Source organism: Nerophis lumbriciformis, linkage group LG01 (genome assembly GCF_033978685.3).
Source record: "Nerophis lumbriciformis linkage group LG01, RoL_Nlum_v2.1, whole genome shotgun sequence".
Taxonomy (NCBI): Eukaryota; Metazoa; Chordata; class Actinopteri; order Syngnathiformes; family Syngnathidae; genus Nerophis; species Nerophis lumbriciformis.
In genome coordinates, this window is record NC_084548.2 from 32,133,800 (window position 1) to 32,149,223 (window position 15,424).

The 15,424-nt window shown below is 40.5% G+C and overlaps 1 protein-coding gene and 1 long non-coding RNA gene across 2 annotated transcripts in view; both read left to right on the forward strand.

Moving 5' to 3' along the window:
- The window catches only part of LOC133618808 (cadherin-4-like), a 628,483-nt gene that overhangs the window by 449,393 nt on the left and 163,666 nt on the right, over nucleotides 1-15,424 (forward strand). The window lies entirely within an intron of this gene.
- Nucleotides 5,380-6,013, forward strand: LOC133618813 (uncharacterized). The gene is made up of 2 exons (XR_009817347.2): nucleotides 5,380-5,477; nucleotides 5,895-6,013. It is a non-coding gene; the product is annotated as an uncharacterized lncRNA (long non-coding RNA).

Here is a 15,424-nt window from a genome sequence, read left to right on the forward strand (position 1 = left end):
CCGATCCAGTGAGAGCTGAAGATCCTGGCCAGATGAAGCCATCAGGACCACATCATCTGCAAAAAGCAGACACCTAATCCTGCAGCCACCAAACTGGATCCCCTCAAAGCCTTGACTGCGCCTAGAAATTCTGTCCATAAAAGTTATGAACAGAATCGGTGACAACGGGCAGCCTTGGCGGAGTCCAACCCTCATTGGAAACGTGTCCGACTTACTGCCGGCAATGCGGACCAAGCTCTGACACTGATCGTACAGGGAGCGGACAGCCACAATCAGACAGTCCGATACCCCATACTCTCTGAGCACTCCCCACAGGACCTCCCGAGGGACACGGTCAAATGACTTCTCCAAGTCCACAAAGCACATGTAGACTGGTTGGGCAAACTCCCATGTACCCTCAAGGACCCTGCCGAGAGTATAGAGCTGGTCCACAGTTCCACGACCAGGACGAAAACCACACTGTTCCTCCTGAATCCGAGGTTCGACTATCCGGCGTAGCCTCCTCTCCAGTACACCTGAATAGACCTTACCGGGAAGGCTGAGGAGTGTGATCCCACGATAGTTGGAACACACCCTCCGGTTCCCCTTCTTAAAGAGAGGAACCACCACCCCGGTCTGCCAATCCAGAGGTACCGCCCCCGATGTCCACGCGATGCTGCAGAGTCTTGTCAACCAAGACAGCCCCACAGCATCCAGAGCCTTAAGGAACTCCGGGCGGGTCTCATCCACCCCCGGGGCCTTGCCACCGAGGAGCTTTTTAACTACCTCAGCAACCTCAGCCCCAGAAATAGAAGAGCCCACCACAGATTCCCCAGGCCCTGCTTCCTCATAGGAAGACGTGAGATAAGCTTATTGCAAGGTTCTGAAAAAATATCTTACGTCAAAATTTTGAACAACCTAAATTATGTTTTACACACTGGTGGAACATAAAAATGCCTGAGAAAATAAAAATGATGTAAAACGTGTATTTACGAAACTTACAAGGCGAATACTTTCTTGCTTTTATCAGGACCTTATGATCATCGGTGACCGCCAACAGCCATCTGTTTTGACTGACTTTCACCACATGCACAACATCCCAGATGATATAGCGAGAGCAGAAAGAGGAAGTAGAAGCGAGGCTACAGCTCTGGTACTATATGCTAAGGCTAAACCGCTACCGAGTATGCATCTCTCCAATGCTAGATCCTGGATGTGTACATATGTATAGTGACGATAAAAGGCTTTTCTACTCTGTACTGCTGCTTCACCCTTTGTAAACAAAAGGCTAAAGTTAAAGTTAAAGGCCTACTGAAACCCACTACTACCGACCATGCAGTCTGATAGTTTATATATCAATGATGAAATCTTAACATTGCAACACATGCCAATACGGCCGGGTTAGCAAACTAAAGTGCAATTTTAAATTTTGCGCGAAATATCCTGCCGAAAACGTCTCGGTATGATGACGTCAGCGTGTGACGTCACGGATTGTGGAGGACATTTTGGGACAGCATGGTGGCCAGCTATTAAGTCGTCTGTTTTTATCGCAAAATTCCACAGTATTCTGGACATCTGTGTTGGTGAATCTTTTGCAATTTGTTCAATGAACAATGGAGACAGCAAAGAAGAAGGCTGTAGGTGGGAAGCGGTGTATTGCGGCCGACTGCAGCAACACAAACACAGCCGGTGTTTCATTGTTTACATTCCCGGAAGATGACAGTCAAGCTTTACCATTGGCCTGTGGAGAACTGGGACAACAGAGACTCTTACCAGGAGGACTTTGAGTTGGATACGCAGACACGGTACTGTGAGTACGCGTGCAGCTGCGGCTTCCAAACATTTGATCGCTTGCCCGTACGTGCGTGCCACTATGTGCATGTCACGTACGTAACTTTGGGGACTTTGGGGAAATATATGTGCTGTATGAACTTTGGGGAGGTGAACGGTACTTTGGGCTGTGGGATTGAGTGTGTTATGCAGGTGTTGAGTTGTATTGGCGGGTTATATGGACGGGAGGGGGGAGGTGTTTGTTATGCGGGATTAATTTGTTGCATATTAAATATAAGCCCGGTTGTGTTGTGGCTAATAGAGTATACATATGTCTTGTGTTTATTTACTGTTTTAGTCATTCCCAGCTGAATATCAGGTCCCACCCGCCTCTCACAGCATCTTCCCTATCTGAATTGCTCCCACTGCCCTCTAGTCCTTCACTCTCACTTTCCTCATCCACAAATCTTTCATCCTCGCTCAAATTAATGGGGAAATCGTCGCTTTCTTGGTCCGAATCGCTCTCGCTGCTGGTGGCCATGATTGTAAACAATGTGCAGATGTGAGGAGCTCCACAACCTGTGACGTCACGCGCATATCGTCTGCTACTTCCGGTACAGGCAAGTCTTTTTTATCAGCGACCAAAAGTTGCGAACATTATCGTCGATGTTCTCTACTAAATCCTTTCAGCAAAAATATGGCAATATCGCGAAATGATCAAGTATGACACATAGAATGGACCTGCTATCCCCGTTTAAATAAGAAAATCGCATTTCAGTAGGCCTTTAAAGTACCACTGATAGTCACACACAGACTAGGTGCGGTGAAATTACTCTCTGCACTTGACCCATCCCCTTGTTCCACCCCCTGGGAGGTGAGGGGAGCAGTGAGCAGCAGCGGTGGCCGCGCTCGGTAATCATTTTGGTAATTTAACCCCCAATTCCAACCATTGAGTGCCAAGCAGGGAGGTAATGGGTCCCATTTCTATAGTCTTTGGTATGACTCGGCCAGGGTTTGAACTCACGAGCTACCGATCTCAGGGCAGACACTCTAACCCAGTGGTTCTTAACCTGGGTTCCATTGAACCCTAGGGGTTCGGTGAGTCGGCCTCAGGGGTTCGGCGGAGCCTCCACCGCGGAGGTCAAGACACACCTGACTCATCGTGTAAATAAAAACTTCTCCCTATTGACGTATTATGGATACCCCCAAACTATGTTCCTTCTAATTTTCCATCTGATTTGCAGGTGTGTAATTTGTTGTGAGTTCATGCACTGTGTTGGTTTTGTTCTTTGAACAAGGTGATGTTCATGCACGGTTTATTTTGTGCACCAGTAAAAAAAAAACATATAACTCTGTGTTGAATTTAAAAAAAAAAAAAAAACATTTTATTTTTCACTAAAGAAGGGTTCGGTGAATGCGCATATGAAACTGGTGGGGTTCGGTACCTCCAACAAGGTTAGAGTCTAACCACAAGGCCACTGAGCAGGTTTAAAGGCTATAAGCTACGCTACGAGCTACATCGCTAATGTAATACCGTATTATATTACTTACTCGTCCATTGCCAAACACAGTGGGCACAGATCCAATTAAAAGTAGTTTTTTAGGAAAATCTTGGCTTGGCTCGGGCAGCATCATCTTATGTTTCTGCCTTGTTTAATGAAGAAATGTGCAAATTCGGCAAATTTTGCTGAAGAAAATGTTCGGAACTATTGCAATTAAACAATAAACAAATAAAAAACAGTCCAAAAGACAAATATTAATCTCTATTTGATCATTATTGGGCATTTATTTTTTCATGCCGACGTTAGTTCTGAAATGAAAGTTGATAACCTGCTGTGATGCAAAAAGATGAGAGTGCTTTACACTGTTACACTTGCAAATGGAGTCTTTGTGATAGAAGAACATGTTCCATTCTGCCTTATTTGATGGGGCTGCTCATTAATGAAACATTTGACCATTAACACAATTTGACCATCTTTGAAAAAGCATGAGATTATTCAAGAGAAGGGTAAGTGCACTTGGACACATTAATATCTCACGCAAAGAGGTGTTTTAAGGAACATGAACAAGAGGGCAATATGGGTTTTTTGACAGCTTCATTATAAATATTCTTGGCATGTAGGCCATTTACAATGTCCTGACATTGCAATTATTCTATCTGCAATTGTTAAATTTCAGTGAAATTCGAAAAATCTCAGGTTGTGTTGTTCATTCTTGTGAAGCAATTAGTAGTTCACAGTAAAGAAAAAATGTTATAGTTGGCAAAACACAAAACAGTACGTTCTGAAATGTGCATTATATTATCGGTCGACCTCTGGTTTGTTTGTACTGACAACACCGCACATTAGTTCTCAAATGGTGTATACTAATACTGTGTATGTAACAATAATAGTTATTGTCATTTGAAAGTTCATATGTTCTATTTAAATATTACTGTTACCAATTGTAACTGTAACCCTACTTACTTTCGAGTTACTTTCACCCAGATAATTGCATGAAATTCGACATTTCAATCATACATAATATTTGTCCTTAAAAACATGTAAAAACAAAGAACATATTAAATTATTTGCCAGGTGTTATTTGCTGATGGTTACAACTACTTTTTCAAATGGCCACCATTGCAAAATGTTGTAATAACGGATAAACAATTGGCTCGTCGTTGTGACCACTCATCTAATTGATGAGTTGGTTGAGTCTATGAGGGGCCGTTAGGGACATTATTCAGAATTACCTCTTACATACACTACTGAAATGCTCTCACACAAACAACTGAAATCTTTTTCTTTTATACACACTACTGAAACACTCTTATAAACACTACTGAAATGCTCTTACATACACAACTGAAATGCTCTCACATAAACTGAAATCTTTTTCTTTTATACACACTACTGAAACACTCTTATAAACACTACTGAAACACTCTTATAAACACTACTGAAATGCTCTTACATACACTACTGAAACACTCTTATAAACACTACTGAAACACTCTTATAAACACTACTGAAACGCTCTTATAAACACTACTGAAACGCTCTTATAAACACTACTGAAACACTCTTACATAAACTACTGAAACACTCTTATAAACACTACTGAAACACTCTTACATACACTACTGAAACACTCTTATAAACACTACTGAAACACTCTTATAAACACTACTGAAATGTTTTTGTCTCACGCACACACACGCACACACACCTGGAATTATTTTTCACTAGTATGTATAAACGGATTTCACCTGTGTGTGTGTGTGCTTTTTACACGTGCGTGTGAGAGACAACAATTTCAGTAGTATGTGTGCAAAGATTTCAGTTATGTGTATGAGCGCATCTTACCAGTGTGTATGCAAGCATCTTACTAGTGTGTGTGAGCGATGTTGCATTCCGGTTCCGGTCACCAATAATCCCCGCCCCTTTTCAGACAGGGTTTTTTTTTTTTTTTAAAGCCAAGTTGTTGACAAAATGTCTGCGGACAAGTAGCTTAACCGAGGTGGGAGCTCCACTTCATAATTTGAGGGCTTCAGCGGAGAATATAAGAACACTTTCAATGCAACATGGGTCGCCCCTGCAGGACGCAGCACCTGAGCGGCCACACAGGTGTCTTTCTCCTCCCGACAGCCAAGCAGCCTGGAGCAAATGTTACCTTGCGAGTTTACACTGCAGCATCATCAAGTGCAACGTTTCAGTTCATGGACATCGAAGCAAGAGGAGGAAAAGGTGATTAGACATTATTTATTTCTAAATGATTGTAGAATCACACGAAATGTAAGGCGACATGGCATTGTAGTGAGCTACAATGGTAACATGTCGAAATGTGAGTCACGTCGTGGTACGTCAGTAGCTGATCAAATACTAATGATAATGGATTACATTTATTTAGCGCTTTTCTATCGACTTGATAAGGGGTCCCCAAACTACGGCCCGCGGGCCGGTTACTGCTTGCCAAAGTCCAACATCCGGTTCGCTGGAGAAAAAAAATGTTGTATTATTATTTTCAATCTGTCTTTTCTAATCCATATTTTGGTGTCCCCTAGCCGCTCAGGCTAATCATATTGTCTAAAAATGCATTTCCCTGTATGACTTATATCGTCTTAGCTGTTTTCATGTGATCTGATTGTTACATTCTTATTTCAGAGTCACCACGCAGCTGCATGACCATTTCAACAAAGACGGAATAAACAACCTCTGGATTCATGGAACTTCTCTGCACACAAATATATTAATTGGAATATTCAATAAATTTCACATAGAAACATTGTGATTATTATTTTCAACAGTGTGTTGAAAACAACCTTTTTTGGCTCAGAAAGGTTCCTTATGTCTTATTATTCATATGCTTTCAATACTTGTCGGTGTGTAATTCCAGACATAGATGTAAACATTAATGAGACAACAATGAACATTTTTCAACAAGTGAACCCACTTGAAAATGATGGCAACTATGGAATAGACATTTTCACTTCAATTCTGCACTTTATTCAGTGAACATGGGAATTATAAGGTTTGTTAAAATGTTTTCTTCACTTGTGCAGTGTATTCTGCAAATTAACATTTTGTTTAAACATTTTGTAAAAAATAAATAAATAAGGAATCTGTTATACGGACCTGTATGAAGTTGCCCACTTTATTATTGCAAATATCAAAATAACACTGCAATATGTTTGTGCTGTGAACATTTATGTTTCTACTGTTGAGGTTTTTAAGTTATTTTAAAATACATGTTCTGACTAGTAATGTCATCCAGCCCCCATTATCTCACACACTTTGTCAAAATCTCCCCAAACGTTTGTGATACACAATGTTTTTGTTTGTGATTATTGTATTTAGGTTTGGGGCTAGGTGTAAATATTAACACATTAACTTAAACTATAATTTTGGAGCCAAAAAATATTCAGCACAAACAATTGGGACAAGTGTGGGAAGATTTTGAGGAGGTGGGGGGGCTGGATGACATCACCAGTCAGAAAATCTATTTTGGAATAACAACAAACTTAACAGCACAAACACTTTTTTTTTACAGCACAAACCAATGGCAGTGTTGTTTTAATATTGGCAATGGTAAGGGGTTTGTGCAATAAACTTAAGCCAGGTGTTATAAGTATTGAAAGCATATGAATAATAAGACATAAGGAACCTTTCTGAGCCAAAAAAGGTTGTTTTCAACACACTGTTGAAAATAATAATCACAATGTTTCTATGTGAAATTTATTGAATATTCCAATTAATATATTTGTGTGCAGAGAAGTTCCATGAATCCAGAGGTTGTTTATTCCGTCTTTGTTGAAATGGCCATGCAGCTGCGTGGTGACTCTGAAATAAGAATGTAACAATCAGATCACATGAAAACAGCTAAGACGATATAAGTCATACAGGGAAATGCATTTTTAGACAATATGATTAGCCTGAGCGGCTAGGGGACACCAAAATATGGATTAGAAAAGACAGATTGAAAATAATAATACAACTTTTTTTTTCTCCAGCGAACCGGATGTTGGACTTTGGCAAGCAGTAACCGGCCCGCGGGCCGTAGTTTGGGGACCCCTTATCAAGTCGATAGAAAAGCGCTAAATAAATGTAATCCATTATCATTAGTATTTGATCAGCTACTGACGTACCACGACGTGACTCACATTTCGACATGTTACCATTGTAGCTCACTACATGCCATGTCGCCTTACATTTCGTGTGATTCTACAATCATTTAGAAATAAATAATGTCTAATTACCTTTTCCTCCTCTTGCTTCGATGTCCATGAACTGAAACGTTGCACTTGATGATGCTGCAGTGTAAACTCGCAAGATAACATTTGCTCCAGGCTGCTTGGCTGTCGGGAGGAGAAAGGCACCTGTGTGGCCGCTCAGGTGCCGCGGCCTGCACGGCGGCAGCCCGACACTTGTTGCATTGAAAGTGTTCTTATATTCTCAGCTGAAGCCCTCAAATTATGAAGTGGAGCTCCCACCTCGGTTAAGCTACTTGTCCGCAGACATTTTGTCCACAACTTGGCCTAAAAAAAAAAAAAAAAAAACTGTCTGAAAAGGGGCGGGGATTATTGGTGACCGGAACCGGAATGCAACATCGCTCACACTCACTGGTAAAATGCTTGCATACACACTGGTAAGATGCGCTCATACATATAACTGAAATCTTTGCACACATACTACTGAAATTGTTGTCTCTCACACGCACGTGTTAAAAGCACACACACACACAGGTGAAATCCGTTTATACATACTAGTGAAAAATAATTCCAGGTGTGCGCGTGTGTGTGCGTGAGACAAAAACATTTCAGTAGTGTTTATAAGAGTGTTTCAGTAGTGTTTATAAGAGTGTTTCAGTAGTGTTTATAAGAGTGTTTCAGTAGTGTTTATAAGAGTGTTTCAGTAGTGTATGTAAGAGTGTTTCAGTAGTGTTTATAAGAGTGTTTCAGTAGTGTATGTAAGAGTGTTTCAGTAGTGTTGATAAGAGTGTTTCAGTAGTTTATGTAAGAGTGTTTCAGTAGTGTTTATAAGAGTGTTTCAGTAGTGTATGTAAGAGCATTTCAGTAGTGTTGATAAGAGTGTTTCAGTAGTGTTTATAAGAGTGTTTCAGTAGTTTATGTAAGAGTGTTTCAGTAGTGTTTATAAGAGTGTTTCAGTAGTGTTTATAAGAGTGTTTCAGTAGTGTATGTAAGAGCATTTCAGTAGTGTTTATAAGAGTGTTTCAGTAGTGTATATGTAAGAATGTTTCAGTAGTGTTTATAAGAGTGTTTCAGTAGTGTTTATAAGAGTGTTTCAGTAGTGTTTATAAGAGTGTTTCAGTAGTGTGTATAAAAGAAAAAGATTTCAGTTGTTTATGTGAGAGCATTTCAGTTGTGTATGTAAGAGCATTTCAGTAGTGTTTATAAGAGTGTTTCAGTAGTGTGTATAAAAGAAAAAGATTTCAGTTGTTTGTGTGAGAGCATTTCAGTAGTGTATGTAAGAGGTAATTCTGAATAATGTCCCTAACGGCCCCTCATAGAGTCTGATGCTGCATCAACAGTGACGATACAATCATTTATTTTTATTTTTATTTATTTATTTATTTACAGACAAACATAGTTTTGTATTTCATTATTGTTTCTTTTGTTAATATCAGAGTCCGTTCTGCAAAAAGGTCATCCCTAGAAGCACACAGCTCATGCCGTGTTTGAAGGCAGGGCTTCAACAGAAATACAGTGGAGTTGATTATGATTCCTACATTCCAAGTGGATGCCTTTTATGGGTGCAGAAGTGGAAAAGCACATTTGAAATGCCTTACAATACTGTGTTACATTATCATTTCTGTAATTGTTTTACATTATAGTGCGTTACTCCCAATAATCGATATAAGGATCAAAAAAAGTTAACCACTTTTACTTTTTACTAATATTGACTGATAAAAAAAAACGGTTATTTTCCACTGGGGATGGGGTGGCGCATTTGGGAGAGTGGCCGTGCCAGCAAACTGAGGGTTCCTGGTTCAATCCCCACTTTCTACCAACCTCGTCATGTCCGTTGTGTCCTTGAGCAAGACACTTCACCCTTGCTCCTGATGGATTGTGGTTAAGGCCTTGCATGACAGCTCCCGCCATCAGTGTGTGAATGTGTGTATGAATGGGTGAATGGTGAAATAGTGTCAAAGCGCTTTGAGTACCTTGAAGGTAGAAAAGCGCTATACAAGTAAAACCCATTTACCATTACTGAACTATAACTCATGTTAACATATTTCTGATGTATCCTGGCACCTTAACTTGCAAGCAGTGGTGTTATTAAGTCTGAAGAACAGGGGGGCTTAGCCCCAAGGGGGTTCCTGTGACGCGAGCGTGGGAGCAAAAAAATGTTTGCACTTGCAAGATCTTTTCGCTTACAACTTTTTGGCACTGTATTAGAATTACACAACACTGAATACATCTAAATGATTGAAAGTAGACGTTTCAGAAAGCTTTAGTCATCTTTAGTAAGCATGAGATAGCCTAAACACATCAGCACAGTGCATACTTGCCAACCTTGAGACCGCCGAATTCGGGAGATTTTTTTTGGGAGGGGGGTTCAGGTGGGCGGGATCGGGCGGGGGGGCGATGCCGGGGGGCGGGGTTAAGGGGGGAGGAGTATATTTATAGCTAGAATTCACTGAAATTCAAGTATTTCTTCTACGTATATATATATATATATATTTATATATATATATATCCATCCATCCATCCATTTTCTACCGCTTATTCCCTTTGGGGTCGCGGGGGGCGCTGGAGCCTATCTCAGCTACAATCGGGCGGAAGGCGGGGTACACCCTGGACAAGTCGCCACCTCATCGCAGGGCCAACACAGATAGACAGACAACATTCACACTCACATCCACACACTAGGGCCAATTTAGTGTTGCCAATCAACTTATCCCCAGGTGCATGTCTTTGGAAGTGGGAGGAAGCCGGAGTACCCGGAGGGAACCCACGCAGTCACGGGGAGGACATGCAAACTCCACACAGAAAGATCCCGAGCCCGGGATTGAACCCAAGACTACTCAGGACCTTGGTATTGTGAGGCAGATGCACTAACCCCTCTGCCACCGTGAAGCCCATATATATATATATACATATATATATATATATATATATATATATGTCTTAATAAGGTTATCCAAAAAATAGTGCTCGATACCGTAGTAGAGCGTAATATATGTATGTGTGGGGAAAAAAAATCACAAGACTATTTCATCTCTACAGGCCTGTTTCATGAGGGGGGGTACCCTCAATCGTCAGGAGATTTATACAATTTATATATATATATATATATATATATATATATATATATATATATATATATATATATATATATATATATATATATATATATATATATATATAAATAAAATAAATACTTGACTTTCAGTGAATTTTATATATATATATATATACAGTATATATATATATATATATTTATATATATATAAAATACATATATATATATATATATATATATAGCTAGAATTCACTGAAATTCAAGTATTTCTTCTACGTATATATATATATATATATATATATATATATATATATATAAATAAAATAAATACTTGACTTTCAGTGAATTCTAGCTATATATATATATATGTATTTTATTCCATCCATCCATCCATCTTCTTCCGCTTATCCGAGGTCGGGTCGCGGGGGCAGCAGCCTAAGCAGGGAAGCCCAGACTTCCCTCTCCCCAGCCACTTCGTCCAGCTCTTCCCGTGGGACCCCGAGGCGTTCCCAGGCCAGCCGGGAGACATAGTCTTCCCAACGTGTCCTGGGTCTTCCCCGCGGCCTCCTACCGGTCGGACGTGCCCTAAACACCTCCCTAGGGAGGCGTTCGGGTGGCATCCTGACCAGATGCCCGAACCACCTCATCTGGCTCCTCTCGATGTGGAGGAGCAGCGGCTTTACTTTGAGCTCCTCCCGGATGGCAGAGCTTCTCACCCTATCTCTAAGGGAGAGCCCCGCCACCCGGCGGAGGAAACTCATTTCGGCCGCTTGTACCCGTGATCTTGTCCTTTCGGTCATAACCCAAAGCTCATGACCATAGGTAAGGATGGGAACATAGATCGACCGGTAAATTGAGAGCTTTGCCTTCCGGCTCAGCTCCTTCTTCACCACAACGGATCGATACAGCGTCCGCATTACTGAAGACGCCGCACCGATCCGCCTGTCGATCTCACGATCCACTCTTCCCTCACTCGTGAACAAGACTCCGAGGTACTTGAACTCCTCCACTTGGGGCAAGATCTCCTCCCCAACCCGGAGATGGCACTCCACCCTTTTCCGGGCGAGAACCATGGACCCGGACTTGGAGGTGCTGATTCTCATCCCAGTCGCTTCACACTCAGCTGCGAACCGATCCAGTGAGAGCTGAAGATCCATGTGTAAATAAATTAACACTGAAATTCAAGTATTTCTTTTATTTATATATATATATATATATATATATATATATATATATATATATATATATATATATATATATATATATATATATATATACATATATATATATGTATTTATATATATATATATATATATATATATATATATATATATATATATATATATATATAAATAAATTCAGTGTTAATTTATTTACACATGTACGCACACATAACACTCCTTTACTCATTGTTGTATTTGAAAGTGCAATGCTTTGCAGCCAGTAGCACAGCCTTTGAAGGAGCATAGGTATGGGCAGCATCTGTGAAATTTTATTTGCAGGAAAGGAGTGAGTTTAGGGTTGAATTGTACATCCTCGTTCTATTTTCTGTCACTCGTCGTCGCCATGACTGTCTCTTCTTCGTTCTTCTGCTTCGTCTCCTTCTTGTTGTGTGTGCAGTTGTGCACTCGCCAAAAGCCGTAGATGTTATAACGTGACTGGGCCGGCACGCTGTTTATATGAAGGAAAATTGGACGTGACGACAGGTTGTCCTCACTCAGGTCCTTAAGTCCGGTTGGAAATCGGGAGAAATTCGAGAGAATGGTTGTCCCGGGAGATTTTCGGGAGAGGCTCTGAAATTTGCGAGTCTCCCGGAAAATTCAGGAGGGTTGGCAAGTATGGGACAGTGTTGTTGCATGGAAAAGCTAGCAGGCAACTTGGAAACAAGAAAACATTGCACAGATGATAGCAGTGTAAACCAACTTGCACAGCACTACGAAGTTGACCTGAAAACAGAGGAGGTTCTGGTGTAAATAAACTTCATTGCCTGTAAAACGGGCTCAATGTCCACCCAAATATATGTTGTCTGTGTACAACCTCTTTGATTCAGAATTTTTGCACTTGCAAGATTTTTTCGCTTACAACTTGTTGTTACTGTATTAAAATTACATAGCAAATACTGAAGAAATCGAATCGATGGTTGGAAAGCAATATTGTTAGCAATATTGTTAGTTTCCTGTTACTACTGCAATTTAAGGCAAATTCAAGTTCCACGGGCCACACCTGGCCAGTAGGGATGGGTGATATGGACTATCACAATAACTTGCCATTTATGGTGAAAACGATAAATGTGAATATTAAAAAAAACACCCATAGAACTCCTTTTTAAATATGAGTCTGTCAGTGCATCCAATCCTCAGAACTCCCAAAACACAACTCTAAAATAAGACTAAGGCTATTAAACTACACCAATCGAGTTTAGGTAGCACACCTATACTGCACAGCTGTAAAATTGGGATTTGCTTATGATACGGTACGGAATTTATTTGTCTGTCAGCAATATAACAGACATTATTAGTATGAGTTTTATATTACAAATCAATCCGATAGTCGTATAATGTGACTTCAGTGTGAACACTCCCGCGTTTCGGTCGCATAAAGGTGAATAATGATGATGCTTATCATAAGCGCCATCATTATTCACCGAAATAGACGTATACAAAATTCCGAAACAGGCGAAAATAATGTTTCAGGAACTCACGTCAATCAATGTTGCACCACTGATCGCCAACACGCTTTTCAGAGCAGACATTGCAAATGTGCCCAAAACTGATAGAGACAACATCTTTCATAATCTTCTCCGTGTTTCAGAAAATGTTGCGTTTGATTGCACAGAATCCTTGAAATTGCAACAAATGCGCAAGTACTGAGACGACTCGAATTAAAGCATGTTTACTTCCGAGTGGGGCGGTATAGCTCGGTTGGTAGAGCAGCCGTGCCAGCAACTTGAGGGTTGCAGGTTCGATCCCCGCTTCCGCCATCCTAGTCACTGAAGTCGTGTCCTTGGGCAAGACACTTTACCCACCTGCTCCCAGTGCCACCCACACTGGTTTACATGTAATTTAGATATTGGGTTTCACTATGTAAAGCGCTTTGAGTCACTTGAGAAAAAGCGCTATATAAATGTAATTCACCTCACTTCACTTTACTTCCGCAAACACTGCAGGACGTGCAACCTTGTGACGCCATGTCTATATGCGGGTCAGTTTGCATTCACATTGGAGTCTGGACAAATTTTCTTGTAATGTGAACGACTCCATAAAATGATCAGATTTGACAAAAAAAAATATGAATTAGACATCCTAGCTTGCAGTGTTGTGAATGCACCGGACATAGCCTTAATGCTGCTGCGGTCTGGCTCGACATTGCTAAGGTAACAGTGAAAATGTGGAATGTATTTTTAGTATACTAATGAGGGCGTTACTGATGGAATGGATTGGATTAAATAATAAGCGCTGACAAAGGGTCTTGAAATTATTTATAATCATAGTGTTTAATAACAGGTTATATTATTATTTACTTAAACTCATATTCCTGCATATTTATATTAAATGTTATATTCTGCAATTATTTATGAAAAAAAAAATACAGCAAATTATTTAGGGGGGCTTAAGAGCCCCCTTAAAATAGACCTAACAACGTTAATGCTTGCATGTATGAGGAGGATCACAACGACAAAATACAAACGTTTGTACAAAAAAACAAAAAAAACAATAAATCTGCATTAGCCCCTAAAATGTTAAAATCAAACCGTGGACGCATTTCGTCGATATATATAAAGCAGTGGTTCTTAACCTTGTTGGAGGTACCGAACCCCACCAGTTTCATATGCGCATTCACCGAACCCTTCTTTAGTGAAAAATAAAAAGTTTTTTTTATCAAATTCAAGACAAAGTTATATGTTTTTGGTAACACTTTAGTATGGGGAACATATTCTAAGTAACAAAGACTTAATTTAGAGTTTTGTGGACACTAGGGGAACATATTCTAAGTAACAAAGACTTAATTTAGAGTTACTTGGTTAGGGTTAGGGTTAGAGGGTCCGGGCCAGGGTTAGAGGGTTAGGGTTATAATAAGGCCATGCCGAATAAGGCATTAATAAGTACTTAATAATGACTAGTTAAGAACCAATATGTTACTAATTTGCATGATAATAAGCAACTAATTAATGGTGAATATGTTCCCCATACTAAAGTATTACCATGTTTTTTTACTGGTGCACAAAATGAACCGTGCATGAACATCACCTTGTTCAAAGAACAAAACCAACACAGTGCATAAACTCACAACAAATTACACACTTGCAAATCAGTCTGACTTCTGCTGTTGCCGTATCCGCAGTACGCCGATAGGGAAAAGTTTTTATTTACACGATGAGTCGGGTGTGTCTTGACCTCCGCCGAAACCCTTAGCCCGACTCACCGAACCCCTAGGGTTCGATCGAACCCAGGTTAAGAACCACTGATATAAAGCATCTTGCCTTCCTTTATACATCCTCCAAATGGATCGTTTGGAATTTGCTCTGACTTTTGGCATTTTCTGAGCTGTGACATCAGCCATTTTTAAATTTTGTAGGACCGGTTGTACCACAACATTTAAAGTTAACGTTAAAGTACCAACAATTGCCACACACACACTCGGTGTGGTGAAATTTGTCCTCTGCATTTGACCCATCCCTTGTTCACCCCCTGTGAGGTGAGGGGAGCAGTGGGCAGTAGCGGTGCCGCGCCCGGGAATCATTTTTGGTTATTTAACCCCCAATTCCAACCCTTGATGCTGAGTGCCAAGCAGGGAGGTAACGGGTCCCATTTTTATAGTCTTTGGTATGACTCGGCCGGGGTTTGAACCTACTGATCTCAGGTCGGACACCCTAACCACTAGGTCACTGTACCAGGCCACTGAGTAGGTTTCTACAATGAAACCCAATTAAG